The sequence below is a fragment of the Conger conger genome, chromosome 10 (genome assembly GCF_963514075.1).
Source record: "Conger conger chromosome 10, fConCon1.1, whole genome shotgun sequence".
NCBI classification, from domain to species: Eukaryota; Metazoa; Chordata; class Actinopteri; order Anguilliformes; family Congridae; genus Conger; species Conger conger.
In genome coordinates, this window is record NC_083769.1 from 24,410,031 (window position 1) to 24,430,071 (window position 20,041).

Genomic DNA, 20,041 nt, shown 5'->3' on the forward strand with positions numbered 1-20,041 from the left:
TGGTTAAATGTATGAGAGAACAGCATAAATATACACAATCATTTCTATGTGCTGTATTTTGGAGGGAAAGTGGTTATTTAGGGGGAAGTATGTTTATTCATTGTGAATGAACAATAATTATATTATTAAAATGAATATGTGGCCATAATTAGTCTTTTGGAACACACTATTTCCAAAGTTGTCTGCAGGATCACTAATCTTATTGTGTGTACTTAAAGTGATTGTGTTATGGTTTGGCAGTGTTAACCTATGTTAGGTCTTTACGGATACTTGTGCACTGTCTCTGGTCTAAGAGTATTTGTCTGGTCTGTATCACAGTTGATATCACTTGCATGGATGTACTTTCTCGTAAGCTTCTGTGGATAATAGCATCTACTAAATAAATGTAATGTACTATAATGTAAAAATGCAACTGACTGTTTGACTCCAATGAAAGGAAACGTTTTTTTATGTTTTAAAAATCAATTTCTTGTTTAAATGGTTTAGGTCAAAAGCAACAGCACCCTCTATTGGTTTGTACCAGTTACTTTCAAAAAGAATGGGAGCAAAAATCAATCATAAAGGCTCAGCCCAAAGGAATGTAATCTGTAACGTTAAGTGCAAAATTTTCATTAAGTTGAGCATTTACAATAATAAAATAATATGCCAAAAGCTGGAAAACATGAATGCGGTGCTGTGTTTCCTAAAATTATACAAAATTGGAATTATTTGGCTGCTACAGCTACAGCTACAGCTAAAGCAGTTTTCATGCCCATGACATTGCTTCCCAGTTCAGTTCAAACTTGCCAGCACACCAACACTAACTGTACATTTTAGACTTGTCCAATCACTATCCATTTGGAAGGGTGCATTCAAGCACATGTGCAAGCAATCAGTCGACCCTTCCCAAACTGAGTTATGAAATTACTGTTGCAGAGAACCGCGCCACTGGTTCAGCTGGGGCAGGCTGACAAGCACTTGACAGAAAACTGTGAAAATGGGACAGGGAATATCCTGCTGACTAATAACCTCTCTCCCCGGGCAGTGCAATGCCCACAGCTACTCGCAGCATGAGCACAATCTGATCCAGACCAACTGGGGTACATCACTGTGCTACATCACTGTGCTAAGAACAAGGCAGCCAGTTGCTAAACCTGCCTATTCTTCCCTGTAAATACTTACATGGTCACAAAGATGTGTCAGGAAATCAAATTGAAGACATGAACCACAGCAGCAATACAAATTCTAGAAGCTCCAAAACCAACCTGCCTGTTTTCTTTTTTATTCTGTGTTCTCTTTCATCTCTGGTGTTGTATTTCACTGTGTTACCGCTTCGGGCTCAAACTCAAGCCGAAGCAGACAAGTTCTGTGTCTGTTGGCTAGTGCACTTCTGTGGCCAGTCTTCTGTGAGTGAGACTGTTAAAACAGAATTGTACCCCGCTGATAAATCATAGGGCTCTTTAAGTAACTGGGCCGTGTCGTACTGAGAGAGGCTGCCGGACTCCTGATTCACTCCCCAGTCCAGGAGACCACTCTCTTCCACTCCAAAAGGGGAAAAAGGAAGAATGGATTAAATGAGTGCATTCAGATGTGCCTAAGAGTTTTGAAAAGGCCACTCTTGTTTACAAAAACATGAAAAAAGCAGAAAAGGAAGACACATAGTCTCTAAAGATGTTATTTATGAACTGGGAACTTTTATTTAGAGGTATTTATATATAAAGTGAAATACATGAGTTCAGGACAATTTTGTAAAATTTCCTAGGATTGCCTACAACCTGACACTACCTAGTTTATTGGTGTACTCCAAGTCTATCCATCCATCCATCCATTATCTGAACCCGCTTATCCTGAACAGGGTCGCAGGGGGGCTGGAGCCTATCCCAGCATACATTGGGCGAAAGGCAGGAATACACCCTGGACAGGTTAGCCAGTCCATCGCAGGGCACACACACCATTCACTCATACACTCATACACTCATACCTATGGGCAATTTAGACTCTCTAATCAGCCTAACATGCATGTCTTTGGACTGTGGGAGGAAACCGGAGTACCCGGAGGAAACCCACGCAAACACGGGGAGAACATGCAAACTCCGCACAGAGAGGCCCCGGCCGACAGGGATTCGAACCCAGGACCTCCTTGCTGTGAGGCGGCAGTGCTACCCACTGCACCATCCGTGCCGCCTACTCCAAGTCTAATGTAAATTAATTACTTCCTAACAAGAATTCATATTATTAATCCCAGTCACCAGTTCAATTTGCATGATGCTATATTAAGCATTGGCAAGTGTCTTATGACCAGGGATTTAAAAATCCTGTGGGCAAGCAATTTTACTCTGCATATAATAAAAAACTTTAAATGCAGCTTATTTCAACTTGACATCTGGTAAGTGTCTGACTACATAATTCTCACAGGCAACTTCCAGTGATGTCTGTCGTAGGAGTCTGATTTGCTTTAAAAACTAATGGAGCCTGCAAATTAATTGAAGGGGTGTAGCTTTTTCCATCTTCTATAAGACTCAAACATGCCATTTCATGGCTAAATTAATTTAGCTTCATTTCAGATCCTTACACTGCAAAAAAGTCTGTCTTAACAAGTATTTTAATCTTGCAATAAAACTTTTTTCCTCTCAAAGTACTAGCCTGTTTTAAGTTACTGTTTGCTTGATAAGTAACTTTTCTTGTCCCATTGGCTAATCTTGAAATGAGTCCAATTGTCTCACCTCATCGGCAATCTTTTTGTCTTATTTAGCAAAAAAGTCATAGAAATACCATTCAAAGTATGCATATAAGACAAATAACCTTGTTAATATTCATGTAGCACATCTTATTGGGTAGCCTAAGAATCGATCAACTCTGCTACACATCTTGCCAGCTGTCACCTTTCATTTCTTGGTGTGATGTAATCCAATCAAATCTCAAATGTTTCATAAATTACTATGAAAATTAACACCAATATATATTTTTTAAATCAGGGAATTGCACATTTCTGATTAGATGAATTGGTAAATGATGTGTTATGGAGGGGAAGTATCTAGGTGAATACCACTAGTGCTGTTTATTGTCTATTGATGGAAGATTCAGTCAGCTGAGCTGTGTATGCCCTGCACATACTGCAGTACACACTCGTTCACACTCCATAGACTGAGCCTGGCACTAAAAGTGAGACCCGCCTTGGGCCCATTTCTCACGGTATCACCTCCTCTCAGGGCCTTTTCATCCGACCAGAACAGGACACGCAGCCCCCAGATTAATCTAGTTTTTCCCAGAGTTGATTAGCTTCTCCCAGTGTTGTGTAACTTCTCCTAGAGTAGTTTAGCTTATCTCAGAGTATTGTAGCTTCTCACAGAGTAGTTTAGTTTATCCCAGAATGGATTAACTTCTCCCAGAGCAGGGCAGCTTCTCCCAGAGTAGATTAGTTTCTCCCAAATTGGATTAGCTTTTCTCAGAGTAGTTTAACATTTCCCAGCGTAGTTTAGCTTCTCCCATAGTAGTGTAGCTTTTCCCAGAGTATTTTAGTTTCTCCCAGAGTAGTGTAGATTTTCCCAGAGTATTTTAGTTTCTACCAGAGTAGTTTAGCTTCTCCCCTGGTAGTTTAGCTTCTCCCAGAGTAGATTAGCATCTCCCAGAGCACTGCATTGTGTTCAAGAAAGACCGGGTCATTAAACTGTACAAGCTGTAAAAAGGTCTGCAAAGTCAACAGAAAACAAACTGCCAATGTTACAGGGAGAAGTTGTTTAATTAGGGACTTGGCTTAATTGCTTGATGTCTGCTGGTGCAGTGACCAATCTTTCCCTGAGTAGACTGCCCTTTGTGTCACTCCCATTAACCTTTCCCTCTGACTGTGTGTTCACCTTTTTATGTTCAATTAAAGGCATAACACAATGAAAAGGGTGAGCAAGGACAGGTTTCTGCTGTAGAAATATTTCAGCTCCAGCCTCTCACTATCACGTTGAATATGTTCTGCCTCAGAGATGGACAAGTTCAATTTGGCAATCTCTGTGATTCATTCAGGCTCCTCCAGTCAGTTTAATCAAACTGCGGGTGATTGCGAAATAAATTAGATTTTTTGGAAACAATAAAATATTTTCCAGGTAGAGTTTGTGCCTATATGTAGATATGGTCAAAGAACAAAGCTGTGTGTGTGTGTGTGTGTGTGTGTGTGTGTGTGCAAAACAGGTCATGCATCCAATATGTAGTCTGAACATAATTTGGTCAGGACTCAACTCACATATTTAGATAAGCATATTAATGAATATGTAAGCAAATGATTTTAGGTTTGGTGCTGAATGGATCTACTTCAGGTACTACCATGCATGCAGCAACGTGCACTGCCCTATCTCCAGGGAGCACAGCACATCTCCCCTACTAAACAGGGGAGTACCGGAGCCCCCCAGCACCTACAAGCAGATCCAAACAACAGGGGGTAGCTGGGGGGGTGCAGGGTGAGCGAAACTGTGCAAAACAAGTGAACATGCAGAGGCAGCGCAGCCAATGAGCAGCATTACATTTACATTTACATTTTAGTCATTTGGCAGACGCTTTTAATCCAAAGCGATTTACAAGTGCATAGGTTCTTCCACAAGTCAAAGCATCACATCCATAATGAGGAAAATACACATGAAGTGCTGTTCTAAACATATAGTCATCAAAAGTGCAATTTCCTTTCTTTTTTTTTCTCTTTTTTTTGGGGGTTAGACAAGAGGGATAGGGATATCAGAAAGGGGGGTGGGGAAAATCAGGAGGGAGGACTATGGTACAGTTTGAAAAGGTGTGCTTTTAGTCTGCGTCGAAATAGGGGGAGGGATTCTGCTGTTCTGACAGTGGTAGGCAAGTCATTCCACCACTGAGGAACCAGAACCGAAAACAGGCGTGAACGTGCAGCTCGACCACCAGGTGCACGTAGAGAGGGAACCATAAGGCGACCAGAGCTGGCAGACCGGAGTGGTCTAGCTGGGGAGTAGGGAGTGATCAAGGATTGTATGTAAGGTGGGGCAGTCCCCTTAGCAGCCTGAAATGCCAACACTAGGGCCTTGAATCGGATGCATGCGGCAATAGGAAGCCAGTGGAGGCCAATGAGAAGCGGGGTGACATGAGCCGACCTGGGCTGACTGGTGATCAGGCGGGCTGCAGCATTCTGGACCAGCTGGAGGGGCTTGATGGCACACGTTGGGAGACTGGCTAGGAGGGAGTTGCAGTAATCCAGGCGGGAAATGACGAGTGCCTGGACTAGGAGCTGGGTGGCTTTCTCTGTTAGGAGATGACGGATATAGCGTATATTGTAGAGGAAGAACCTGCAGGATCTTGCAGTGGAGGATACTTATGGAGCCAGGGTGAGGCAGTTATCAAGAGTCACCCCAAGATTCTTTGCCGTACGGGAGGAGGAAACTACAAAGTGAGAGGTCGATTGATGGAGAGGACTTAGCAGGGATGTAGAGAAGCTCAGTTTTGGCAAGGTTAAGCTTCAGGTGGTGGGAAGTCATCCACACAGAGATATCAGCCAAGCAGGCAGAGATCTGTGTGGTGACCTGGGTATCGGGGGGGAAGGAAATCGGCGTAAAAGTGATAAGAAAAGCCATGGGAAGATATAACAGAACCAAGAGACATGGTGTATAGTTAGAAGAGGAGAGGACCAAGAACTGAGCCCTGCGGGACTCCAGTTTGTAGGGGGTGAGGGTCGGAGACTGAGCCCCTCCAAGTCACCTGGTAGTAGGTAGGAGGAAAACCAAGCAAGTGCAGATCCTGTGACACCCATCCCAGACAGCAATGAGAGCAGAATCTCATGGTTGACTGTATCGAAGGCGGCTGACAGGTCGAGGAAGATGAGGACAGAGGAGAGGGATTTGGCTTTAGCAGAGTGGAGTGCCTCAGTGATCGCGAGCAGGGGGGTCTCAGTGGAGTGGCCACTCTTGAAGCTGGACTGGTTGGGGTCATGGAGATTGTTGTGAAGAAGATAAGTGGACAGTTGGGAGCAGACCGCCCATTCCAGAGTCTTGGCGAGAAAGGGAAGAAGAGAGACGGATCGATAGCTGTTCAGAGCAGAGGGGTCAAGAGTAGGTTTTTTGAGCCGGGGAGTGACTCTGGCCCTCTTCAGGGAAGAGGAAGAGAGGGAGGTGTTGATTAGAGAGGAGAGAAAAGGGAGAATGTCATTAGATATAGATTGTAGAAGGGGAGAGGGCAGGTGGTCGGGCGGTGGGATGTAAGGAGTTTCAATGTGTGGGAGTCAGAGAGGGGAGAAAAGGAGGCTTGGGAGTTGGGGAAGGTAGGAGGGTCAGCAGGGGGAGAGGGTTGGGAGAAGGAATTGCGAATGGCGTCAACCTTCTTTTCAAAGAAGGAGACAAAGTGATCAGGTGCGAGTGATGAGGGAGGTGGGGGGGGAGGGGGGGCCAGAAAGGAGAAGGTTGAAAACAGGTTGCGGGGATTAGAGGCGGCCGCATTAATTTTTGAGTGAAAGAAGGAAGATTTAGCTAGAGAGACAGAGGAATGGATAAGAGGGCATGGAAGGAAGCCATATCACTGGGGAGACAGGACCTTTTCCATTTTCTCTCCGCTGCTCGCAGTTTGGTTCGGACAGCTCGTAGAGCATCAGAAAGCCAAGGACTGGGGGGGAGGCCTGAGCTAATTTGGTGGTGAGGGGACACAGAGAGTCAAAGGAAGATGAGAGGGAGGACATGAGAGTTGTAGCAGCATCATCGGGAGACAGTCGAGAGAAAGACTCCACGGATGGTAGGGAGGAGAGGATTGTAGATGAGAGGGTGGAGGTAGACAGGTGGCGTAGGTTCCGCTGACAGGTGACAGTGGATGGTGGGAGAGATGGATAGGTGTTAGAGGAGAATGGAAGAGAAAAAGAGATGAAGGAGTGGTCAGATATATGGAGTGGTGTTACAGAGAGGTTGGTTGTTGTGCAGCTCCTTGTGAAGATGAGGCCAAGAAGGTTGCCTGCTTTGTGGGTGGGAGGGGAAAGTGTGAGGCTAAGGTCAAAAGAAGGAAGGAAAGAAAGGTAGACTGGGTGGACTGAATTGAGATTGAAGTCACCCAGGAGGATGAGGGGAGTGTCATTGACTGGTGAGGAGCTAAGGAGGATGTCCATCTCATCCAAGAAGCTCCCCAGAGGACCCGGGGGGCGATAAACAACAATAATAAAGAGATTGCATGGGAAACTAACAGAAACCACATGAAATTCAAAAGAGGAGAAGGAGAAGGATGAGGAGAAGACACTAGATCTCCATGAGGATGAGATTAGGAGACCTGTGCCACCTCCTCTGCCAGAGGTTCTGGGTGTGTGGGAAAAAGAGAAGGCAGAGGAAAGGGCAGCCGGGGTGGCCGTGTTCTCTGGTGAGAGCCACGTTTCAGTTAATGCAAGAAAGTCAAGGTTGAGGTGGGAGGCATAGGCTGATACGAAGTCTGCTTTCTGGACGGCGGACTGGCAGTTCCAGAGGCCACCAGCCACACAGAGATCAACACCAGCGGATCTGGGAGGGAAGATGAGGTTTGAGATATTCTGGCCATGTTGGCGGGAAGCAAACCTCCTACCTGACTGGGACCTGGGGAGAGGAGAGAGGACAGGAATGGGAAGGAAACACATGGAGGGAACTAGGGAGGACAGGAGGAATACTACGCAGTGAAATGAGGGCGGGCAGCAAAAACAAAATAAAACATCAGGCTCTCAGACAGCCTCGATGAACACCCGTAGATAGACACATCTCAGCAGCAGCGGGAAGGCCTGACTGTTGGTTTAAGAAATGCGCTCAGAGGTAATGTGTGCATGTGATTGGATGAAATGAGCTGCATTCCATTCCATTTGATTACACTAACAAGTCTCGTAGTTTGTTCTGAGTCCACTATGGGAGTATGGGGGATTTGCTTGGTGTCTTTTCCTGTTGTTAATTGGACTGCATGAGCTGACTGGGTTACTGGAGGTAAATAATATTTACTGCTAAAGTGGCCCCTAGACGAAGAGTTAAGTGGAAGCCCCCTGTTTCCTGCCCTCTCTGGGCCAAATGCAGAAAGATCACATCTCAGAGGGCATTGGGTAAACGGGTGAGGTTCAGTGGTAAGGTTACTGGGTGAGTAAGCTTGTGCCTCTGCTTTTGGATTTTGGCCAGGCTGCTACCCACAGCCACAGTCCTGGACAGAATGCCGGCTAACTTTGCACTCCCTGATCTGCTGTGAAAATGAGCCTGCACTATTATACACAAGGTTGGTTTGCAGGGTTGAGGTCAATTTCAATTCAGTTCAACGGAAATAAATTGAGATTTGGTTAATACATTGAAAATGTCCATAATGTTCGGTGAGGAATGAGCAATGAATGACTTGATTTGCAATGTATTTCCTGACTGACTGAATAGAAATTGAACTGACCCCAATCCTGTTGGTTGGTGTCTTGATTAATCTTTTCTGTTCTGCTCAGTGAGATGCTCTTTTGTCTCCACTTCAGCTGAGACACCGAGTCGCAGAGCCGTAGCCTGGCTTCAGCATCGCAGACTTGCCAAAGATGTCTACAGACGAAATGCTGTGCGTCAGGGAGATTTTGGCATCACCGTTGCTGCCCTGGAGCTGCCAGGTTAATTATGAAAGGTTTCACTCTTCACCTGCCTATTCTCTGGAATAATGATGTCCGGAGCATCCATCGTTTCCCTTTGGGCAGACATAGATCAGCTTAATTGCCTTTAATGTAGGTGTGGTGATCCTTTGGGCTTTTAAAAAATCCATTATAAAACAAGACTTAAAATCCCATAAAGGGAAACATAGAGATGCATGAATAAGCAAAGTACACTCAAGCTTTAACAATAACTTTAGGATTGTTTGATGTGCAAAGATTAGCATACTACAGTATAGTACACTGTGCTCATGAATGCTTTTTCGTGTTTTTCTCAGCTACAGTATTCACTGTGCAGTGCCAATACAAGCGGTAGCCACACTTTAATAGTTAATGGTGCCACTGGGTCTTCTGAATTACTGCTTTAACAATCTGTCTCGCTCATAGCCCCAGAGGCAAGGGTACCGGGATCTTTGGCAACCCTAAACATTCATCAATATGCTGCTACCTGATACTGTGAGCCTTGGTGTAACTGTGTAAAACTGGGAGGTCTCATCTGGAGCCAAACTTCAGACAATGAGACAAAACCCTGGTCACCCTTTACACATCTTGTGTGTCCACCTTCCCCCTATAATGTTTCAATTCTGGATGTCACTGTAGCTGAGCTGGTAACATAATGCTATTGCTGAGATATTCTGTGCCGTCTTGTTTTGGAGGATTCTCGCTGTAACTGACCAAAGCATTGGCTCATCTGTTTAAAGGCAGCATTGGCCCTGGCACCCTGAACACTGTTGCCATACCTGCAGTAGTACCCATTTCAGGCAGCAGTAGAATAGGGCAGATGAGTGAACTGGTGACATGATATTATCTGGTAAAGACAGAATAACATTTTGAATGAAATGCCTTAATATTGGTATGCTGTACGCAGATAATTATGAAGTGAGTTTGAGGAGAGGATGAGTGGCCAGCTTCAAGGACAGGCTCCTCTTCTCCCAGATTCATTTAAAGAGACTTGTGTAGCCTACTCTGCCTGGCAGAAGTATCATGAAGCAGGAATACTGAGTTGGCTCGTTAAATGCACAAGTAAAACCTGGAACCTTCCCAAACCTTGAACATGGACCGAAGTAAAAAGAACTGTTTGCTCACTCACTGATATACACCCCTGGGAAACCAGACTCATGCATCACTGAAAGATTGAGCATTTAAAAAATGTATATTTGTGCATTTTAACGCCACCTCATCCATATTTACTTGTAACTTGTAACTAAAAATGGCTTCCTGCTATGCCCTCAATGTCTGTTTGTTTCGGTGTGGGTCTTGTTTTGCCGCTGTAGCCTCACAGGGTGATTTGTGAATGAATTGAAAGCATTATCCCCGGGCTGTGTAGTTTTGTCTCATCACAGTGCTGTCATGGGCCGTGAGTCTCTGTGCCTCCGGCGCATCAAAGCCTTCTCGTGAGACGGCTCGCCTGACGCCGTTCACACCGCCCAAGCCGCAAAATAAATTGTCTTTTCGGGCGGAGAATCAGCAGTCAAATCTGCGGCGGTCCGATCTGCGGCGGTAAGGCTGCGGCGTGGCGGCGGCCGGCCCCGGAGACTGCAGCTGCCGCGCGGTGGAGAAGGAGACCGCAGGGCGACGGCGGGCTCGCCGTGAATCCCGCAGAAGCAGCAGCAACTCCAGTCCTGCGGTCAGGCTTCAGACCAAACACACTATCAGTGACATCAAGGCTCTCAATGACATTGTTACAACCCCCTGCGTGATAGCAGCAGATTGAACAGCAGAGATACTGCAATCTGATTAGAGACCAGCACAACTTGAGAACGCCGTTAGAGGAGAGGAATGAAAGCCAGCAGTGCTGCTTGTCTTAAGAGCCGGGTTTGAGTATCCTTGTACAAAGTTACTTTGTGTGATTGTCATACTATCCGCGCTGTCTGTAATGAGTCATATGATGACTGTGTTTTCCATTTCTTTTCAAAACTTAAATGAAGGGAAGTCAAAATAATAGGGCAGAGGAACTGTCTTTTCTTCACATGCAACACGCAGCAGTCTATGCTTAGCCCAGATGTGTCACATAGTGTGATACTTGAAAAGAAAGGACACAGATCACAGTAATACTTGATTTTTTACATGTTAATTTCCCCCCAATTTAATACCCTATCTATTCCAATTATCAATTTCAGCTGAGGATACACCGTCAACAACCCCGTCCCTCGGCGGCCCGGATGGATTGAGTGATCCTGAGAACGACACGCCTTCTTCAAGCCGTATCGTCTCTCCATTGATTCCGAGGCAACTGGGGCGCTATTGTGTGCAGCAATTCTGCTGAGTTCCTCCCTCGGAGCGGCGAGCCAATTATGCCACTCCATGAGAGCCCGGCCAAACTCGGCTTTGGCAGGTCCGGTAATCGAACCCCAGTCATTGGGGTGCAACTGTAACAAACTGATGCCCGCATTAAGGTCCGTTACTTTAGCCATGTGCCACCGTGGCTCCTGATATACTTTCATTTATTCTTATAGAGTTTAATTTGCAGTTCATAATTGATTTATACAGTCCTCAAATCTCAGGTCAGAAAGTAATGTAGCTATTTTATATGCTGTATGCTAATTAGTTGGAAGACAAAAACACTTTAATATTGAAAACAAAGTCAACATGCAGAATGCTAATATTATAAATGTGTTTCTCTTTTAAACCAAAGGCTCTGCAAGGCTCTGCTTCTCCCACGTAGCCCAGGTAGTGCTCCCAGAAAATAAGAATAGCCAGCTTGCAGTTAATTATGACCACCCTTTGTCAGGAGTAGTGCTCAGGGAGACATCCTCCAGAATAGACTGCCATGCTTCTGACCCCCATTTCACATCCTACCAGCCAATAAATCAGCTGCAAGGGATGGGGCATGCCATCGGTTTGGACTCATTGTTCACACTGAGGGTAGTGTTTAATAATGCACTACCAAGTACATGAGCGCATTCCCCCTCTGGCAGGACTCTCCTCAAGTTTGGGTTGGACACAAGATGATACAAAATGGCCGCCATAGCAGGTGTGCCTGTCAGTTTCACCTTTGGTACGTTTAAGGTGTAAAACGGGTTGCTACATTTTTCTATGATTCTCTTTGAAGACTATGTTGACTCCAGACAAGTTGCAACCATCTTTTAGACATTTTTCCCATTTGGTGTGCGCTCCAGGTGTGTTATAAATCTAACTGTGGCTGTAATCAGAGGCAGCAATGAACAAATTTACGAATTAGTGTGGTAGGGTGTACAATCACCATATCAGCAGTCATAGTGACAGCACTGTGCAACTGGTTGTTCCATACAGCAGACAAGCTTCTATTGATGAAACCGGTTGCAGAGTTTTTCTTTGTGAATGTACTGTCACTCATGTACACCAGATCCCCTCCAGGAAATCTGGAGCGAGACATTGTGCCAGTGACCACCCTCTGCTGGAAGGAATTGTAATTACACCGCACTCCACACTATTCATGAGGAGCTGTTGCTATAAGGGGTACTCTAGAAAGAGAGCAGGTTTCCCTGGCAACAACAGCTGGTAAGATAACTGCCTCCTTCATTTGGATTGCGCCGATTTCCCATGGGGATTTATCCAGGGATTTATACCACAACATAAATCAAGTTGTGCATCGAGAGCATTCTATTTCATCAGCTAAATCAGCATTTGGAAAAGGGAAAAGAAAAAAACATTTTCTATGAGTACTACTGAGAAAAACATCCTTTATCTAATGTTCACTGTCCTTCTGCAACTCTCATTTAGAAACTGGTCATCAACAGGGATTGGCAAAAGTACATCAAAATGCATTAAAATGTATCTGTTATAAAATGCATCAGAACAATTGTATCTATGAGCTGCAGTTAGATTGGTGGAGGTGTAGCTCGCTTTAGTAGCTATAAATCTTTTTTTTTTAAAGAAGCAAGCAACTTGTATTACAAATATGAAATACATGATGCATGTGAATACATATTTCAGAAAGATGCATTTGAGATTCTGTCCATGTCTGGGGGTGGTACGGCTTCAGCTGTACCTTCTTTGTGTTGGATAAGGGGGAAGGCAGCGTACTGTGCACAGCAGTGTCAGGTAGGCAGAGTCAGACTGGATACACAGCCTGGGTGGTGCTCAAGAGGCAGAGCGCCCGAGGGGTTGATGGGAGCGCAGAGGGGCTGATGGGAGATGCAGTCCTGAGCTCTGTAAAAATATTACTCAGAAACTACTACTACTGCTACTGTCCAGGGAATGCCATTCTCTACAGATCTGTGATTCATATATCAGCTAGCTCCTCTGTGTGTTCATTCTGCCTACTATACCAGTCAATCCACATGCTGTACATGTCAGAGACAATGCATGGAATATGCCTTGGGCTGGAGTATGACCTTTTCTTTTGTCTTTGTCCAAAGCTGATTGTATAGTATTGTATTCATTACAGACAATTATTTTGGATAAAATATCATCTCAACCATGTAAGTACAACCTGAAAAAATGCTCTTGGTACTAAACTGGTATGGAGCATGGCATGCCCCACAAAGGTATAACCTCCCAATAGAATAGTATTCAATAGAGTAACATGACCTTTTCAAAATGAGCATGCAAGGGTAGGCCTACATCACCTTCTCCATGACCATCATGTTTCTCTTGTCAGAAACACGGACAATATGCAGTTTCAACAGCAGCATAGGATAACCCTGTCTAGTCATTTCTAGTGATTGGCATTACTACTGTCATTTTAGTGTCAAGTTCAATCATTTTAAATGAAAATAAAACTATACTCCTTATATTCAATGCTGCCAGATGAAATCAGAAATGAAGGGCAAACTGTGTTTACTGTAAATATAATGAGAAAATGGGATTGGGGATTTTGTCGTCTTTGTGGTCTTATTATGTTTCTCCATGTGAGTGAAACTGACCCTCTCCCACCATTACCCTGGATACCATGTTGGCTCCCAGGCTTATTATGATGGCTCATAGGGATGGCCAGCTGCCACCATGCATGCCATCACGCATGCCCCCATCAGACCCGCATAGTGTCTGTTACTGGATCAGTCCACTGTGCTGATGATCTAACAGTGACACATATGCCACTACAGTTAGATTAAATCCACTGTGACAGGAAATTTAACTCTCACTTCCATTAAATACACAGGTATGGTGTATTTCACTCTGGAGTTAGCTGAGGTAAATTAGGTGTGTTACTGCCTCTGTATTCTAAACATGTAATTTAATATCTCTTAAGCCAACTGTATTTGGAGTTTACTTTCTCGCATGTTTCTTATATATCCACCAGATGGCGCCATGTCACAAGTGATGGAAACCAAGAGAGCACATTCGATTCAAACTGGGAAACCTTTTCCTGTAATCAGATTGTGCTCAGATATCAGCAGTCATCCATCATATTTAGCATAGTTAAACATATTACCACTATTACAAGTCACGTGTGAATGTAAGAACAGGATTTGTCCATGAATCAAAGCTTCTATCAGTAATATATTTAGGGGAGGGTATGAGATTAAACTTTTAAAATTAAGTGAATATATGCACTGATTCATTAATATGATGGCCAAACAGGATTATCAACTCGTACTTAGAATAGTTGGTCACATTGCAGTAGTACAATTTTGAACATGAAGCATGTCAAAAACATTTCAAAAATGTTTTTTGTCTGCTGGCCAATGGCATCCTGTAACTTTGGCATGTATTAATTTGCAAGCTTTTGTAACCATCTGGGTAAATATGTTAATTTAGATGATATAAAACATCCCATAATTGAAAGGCCCCAAGAGAAATCCAGTATCCAAAGTAATTCTGTCGTATCGATGGACCCAAAGGAGAAATTGCATTGTTATGAGGGAGAAAGACAGAGATTCATAAGATTGTTTTGTGTTCCCTTCAACAGTTATGACAGCTACCTGGTGTGATTCTGTCTGATCGGTAGCACTTGTTTTTGTAGCTCCTTTTATTCATATTTTAACGTAGCATGCAGCATCACCCTTGTAACTCACTCCGGATCAAGGCCTCTGTCAAATAAATACATTAATACACTAGCTACAGTTAATTGTAAATGCAATGGAGTCCAAGGGGGGATTGATTGTGAGTACATCATTTTGTTTGTGGAGAATTTGCATGAGAATATTTGGAATATTCTTACTAACACAGCTCTTTTTATACTGTATGTAAGATTCCCAGTTACCATCTCTTTCCTCCCCCAAACATATGACATAATTAGGAGATGCAACCAACAGGAAGGATCAGGGACATTTTTTTCCCACATTCATACGTTCCATATAGTGTGGTATCCCCCCATTTACATAGAACAATCAAAGGTGGGGGTTATAAACAATTTTTCAATGCAGATAAATAATTGTACGGTAACTATATATTTTATTTCAAAATATACGTATTTCTTGATTGGACTGCGCCCATGTGAGGGAGAGAGAGAGAGAGGCCAGGGCAGCACCTCGGTCGCCCCTGCTCTGCGTAGGCATGCGCCCGGACTGAAGTTCAGGTACTTTCCTCCCCCACTTCCAGACTGCTGAGTCACCGCTCCACTGCTGCTCCATCCACCACCCCCGCGCTAACACCCACCCACTCTCCACACACACCCACCCGTACTCCTCTCCACACACACACACCCACCCATACTCCTCTCCACACACACCTACACTCTGCCAGCCGCCTCTCACTGAAACGCACTGCCCATCTAGACTGGACTTTTACAGTGACTCCGAGGTCACTTCCTTTATGACGCTCCCTGTTCACCGGGGATTTCATGCTCTGGTCCTGGAGGGCTGCAGTGTTTACTGGTTTTTGGTTTCTCTCAGACCATGCACACACACACATACGCACACACACAACTTATTTTAAGTCACTAGTTGAGCTTTCTCCACGCCCAAAAGTCAATGGAAACCAGAAAAACCTGCAGACATGTCCTCCTGAAATGGAGTTTGAGACCACTGCTCTGCACCGATGCTCACTCTAGTACACTGATTCGGGAAAAACATTGCACAAATTCTACAGAGGACCGCACATGCACACTGATATCCCTTCTGAACTACAGAGAGGTGCACAAATTTTGGCACCCCCGGTTTAAATGTCTGTTGCATTGAATCTGTATGTCTGAAATGGTACAGAGTTAAACACGAGACCTTTTTGCAAATTTTAAAGCAAGATTGCATCCCAAAACTTTTGCACTGGGCGTTTTTCCTTTTTTTATTATTTTGAAACTGTAAAAATGAAATAAAATTAAAATCTTGCTTTAAAATCTGAAGAAATGTATTGTTAACATTGTACCATTTAGAGGTCAAGTTCGCTTCTGTTCACTTCGATATGAATTTTTGGCTTTTTGACCAGGGGTGTGTAAAACCCAAGTTTTACACACTACAGTAACAGCCTGCAGTGCACTGCTGTACTACTTCAATCACATTCACTCAGTACACACACCCTTATACAATGAACAGTGTCCCAACTGACTGACCCTACACTCATAACTGATCCCCCCGCTCCCATTCACACACTCTGAGCTTGTACCCACTCTCAATACTGGCTCTCAACCTCTGAATTTCTATGGTAACTCAATCTGAGATGCAGCTTTGCACGTATCTCCCAGAATAGCCTTGCAGTTTCATTTCACCACCTGGCGTATTTTGTTTTTCAACTAGTAACTAGTGTGCGGCTGTTATAGGCATTGGCATGTAGGAATGCGCAGTGGTAACGTTAGTTTTGGTCTCTTCTTTATCAGAAACATGATAACCTCCTGTTCTTTGCACTGCAGTGCTGACGCCCGCACTAAACTTTCACCTGTTTAGCAAAAATAAATAATAAGATAACACTGTTTTAATACAATTGCTGTGTCGGTTTTATCGTTGCAAAATAGTACCTTCGGATTACATAATGTTGAGTCATAGTTTCAACGACAGAGTTAGGAACAGTCATTACATCCCGAGCCAGAAAGCTCAGATGATCCGGGCCACTTGAGTCTGTTTCTCTTTTTAGTTAAACAGGAAGTTGTTCCTTTTTTTTTTTCCTGGGTGATGCATCGCTGTGAAACGAGGTAAAGTGGCCGGTGATTTTTTTTTGCTGTATTTTGGTTTGGTGTAAACACGCGGTGTTACTTGTTGAATGGAGAGCACGCGTAGCGTCCTGTTCCCAGTGAGTCAGGGAGTACTCATGTGGGTGAATCAGCCTCGAAATATGGTCAGCCTCCCCCGTCCCATCCCCCGCCCCCTCACCCCTGTTCACCGCCCCCACCCCCACCCCGTTAGAGGGAAAAAAACAAAGCCCTCTGCTCCCGGCCTGCCTCCTCCGCACATATCCCTTCTTCCTCTCTCTCTCTCTCTCTCTCTCCCTCTCTCCGTCTCCCTCCCTCTCTCTCCCTCTCTCTCTCTCTCTCTCTTTTGGCAGGACCTCGATGTGAGTCACTTCCAGATCCAGAGGGAGTAGCTACTACTCACACTCCGAGGGGAAGCCCAGTGAAGGCAGAAATAGGATGTTTTTGACCAGATCTGTTTGTTGGTTTGGCTGCGTTTCTCTGCGGTTGAGACGGGGCCAAAAATGCACAGGGCAGAATGTGTCTGAGGGCAGGGAGAGGGGGAGGGGGGTGAGGAGGAGGAGGAGGAGGAGGGGAAGGGGGGTGGGGGCTGGGGGGACGTTTCTGAAATGACCTGAGACCACCTCAGAGTTTAATGGGACTCCCACTGACGCGGGAACGAGACTCAGAGAGAAAGAGAGAGACGGGGGGAGAGATGAGTGAATGGGAAGGGGATAGAGAGATAGAGGGAGAGCGGGGGATAGAGAGATAGAGGGAGAGCGGGAGACAGAGAGAAAGAGAGAGAAGGGGAGAGATGAGTGAATGGGAAGGGGATAGAGAGATAGAGGGAGAGCGGGGGATACAGAGACAGAGGGAGAGCGGGAGACAGAGACAGGGAGAGAGATGAGTGAATGGGAAGGGGATAGAGAGATAGAGGGAGAGCGGGAGACAGAGAGACAGGGAGAGACGGGGGGAGAGATGAGTGAATGGGAAGGGGATAGAGAGATAGAGGGAGAGCGGGAGACAGAGAGACAGGGAGAGACGGGGGAGAGATGAGTGAATTGGAAGGGGATAGAGAGATAGAGGGAGAGCGGGAGACAGAGAGACAGGGAGAGACGGGGGGAGAGATGAGTGAATGGGAAGGGGATAGAGAGATAGAGGGAGAGAGCTGTACGCTGGAAATCCTGGAGGCGGTGGATGTGCTTCAGGAGGAGGCTGAAACTTTAAAGCATTTTGACTTTTCAGAATGATATCAATCCCTTCTGCGTTCTGAGGGAAGGGATATTCGCTTCCGGCTTGCCAGACACAGAAAGTGCACCAGCTCTCTGTGTGCTGTGTTGAATTTAATGCAGAGCTACTGGGAGATTTTGTCTGTTTTAAAACAATGTTGTGGTGGTCAAATTATAATTGTATTATATTAGACTGTAAGTGATATTATTACATTCAGTTATCAGCAGAAACTACTCAACAATGAAAGAAGCCAATGTTCACTGAAAGAAGCCTTTTTTATTGTCTTTTGCTTTAGTTGTAAGGCCTTGACATTTGAGGTATAACATCCGGTGTCTAGAGCATTTGCTTATCAAATTATATCAAATTAATCGTCTATGTGGCTTAAATTCTTTTCCATGTAAGTTGATGAGTTGTTTGTGTGTATTGATTGGTGCGGGTCTGTTCTGTGCATGAGGTCACAGGAGCGCAGATGGAGTGATTGTGACCGATGCACAGACCTACAGCCTCAGGAGGAGCAGCTGAAGTCTGACCCAATGCCAACATCTCTGCACACAGCGGTAAAACGAATCCATCGGAGGGTAAACACAAAACCTGCAGTCCACCGTGCCGTCTAACAGAGTGGCGTCCCGTCACAGGAAAATAATAATACTAATAATTTGTTATTTTGTTGACGCTTTTATCCAAAGCGACTTACAGTTCATTAGAACAAGCAGGGGACAATCCCCCCTGGAGCAATGTGGGGTTAAGGGCCTTGCTGAAGGACCCAACAGCTGTGTGGCTACACTGGGGCTTCAGCCACCAACCTCTCGGGACCCATGTACCTTAGCCACTATGCTGCCCAGGCTGAATAAGCAACAGCTCGAAGCCCACATTGACATGCATTCGGACACCTCGGCACACCGGTAAATATGGCAAATATAATTCACCGAACGGCGAAAAACAGGAGGGTGCCCATTCCCCCCCAGCACACTGTGAACACAGCTGGGCCCCCCCCGGAACATTCCTCACACATTCCCCTGGCTGACTGCGCTTGGCCCGGCGCAGGGGGATGAATGCAGGAGCGAGAGAGAGAGGAAGTGTGCGAAGAGAGCGAGAGAAGGGACCCGGCGTGCCAGGCAAGCACATGCTGAGCAGAACATTGGATTCATTGAGAAAAAGCACACCCTTCTCCATTCATCCACATCCAAGCACTGTGAGTCAGCCAGGGCCTGGTGCTGTGCACACACACGCACACACACCTACATACATGCACACACACACACACACATACCCCGCAGCCCATCTCTGTAAACACACACACATGCATACATACACACAGGAGAACACACACACACACGTACATACATGCACACACACACATACACACACACAGACGTACATACACACACACACACACACACACACACACACACACACATACCCTGCAGCCTATCTCTGTAAACACACAGACATATACACACACACACACACACATACATGAACAGATCAATCCATATGCACACACACACAGAGAGGGACACACACACATGCATACTACATCCATCCCCCTGTCCTCATTCACCCAAGCACACAAATAAACAAACCCTTTCCTTTCTGCCATCAGGAAATAAAGGCACAGATACAGCGGTCGCACAGGTACCACAGACCACACTGCCCATCATAATGTACAGTCCCACATCCAGACATCCTGACACCCATATCACACAGACCCCCACACTGCCCATCATAATGTACAGTCCCACATCCAGACATCCTGACACCCGTATCCCACAGACCCCCACACTGCCCATCATAATGTACAGTCCCACATCCAGACATCCTGACACCCGTATCACACAGACCCCCACACTGCCCATCATAATGTACAATCCCACATACAGGCATCCTGACACCCGTATCACACAGACCCCCACACCTCCCAAACACACTATACCTGCAGAACACACACACAGACCCCCACACCTCCCAAACACACTATACATGCAGAACACAAACACAGACCCCCACACCTCCCAAACACACTATACATGCAGAACACACACACAGACCCCCACACCTCCCAAACACACTATACATGCAGAACACAAACACAGACCCCCACACCTCCCAAACACACTATACATGCAGAACACACACACAGACCCCCACACCTCCCAAACACACTATACATGCAGAACACACACACAGACCCCCACACCTCCCAAACACACTACACATGCAGAACACACACACAGACCCCCACACCTCCCAAACACACTATACATGCAGAA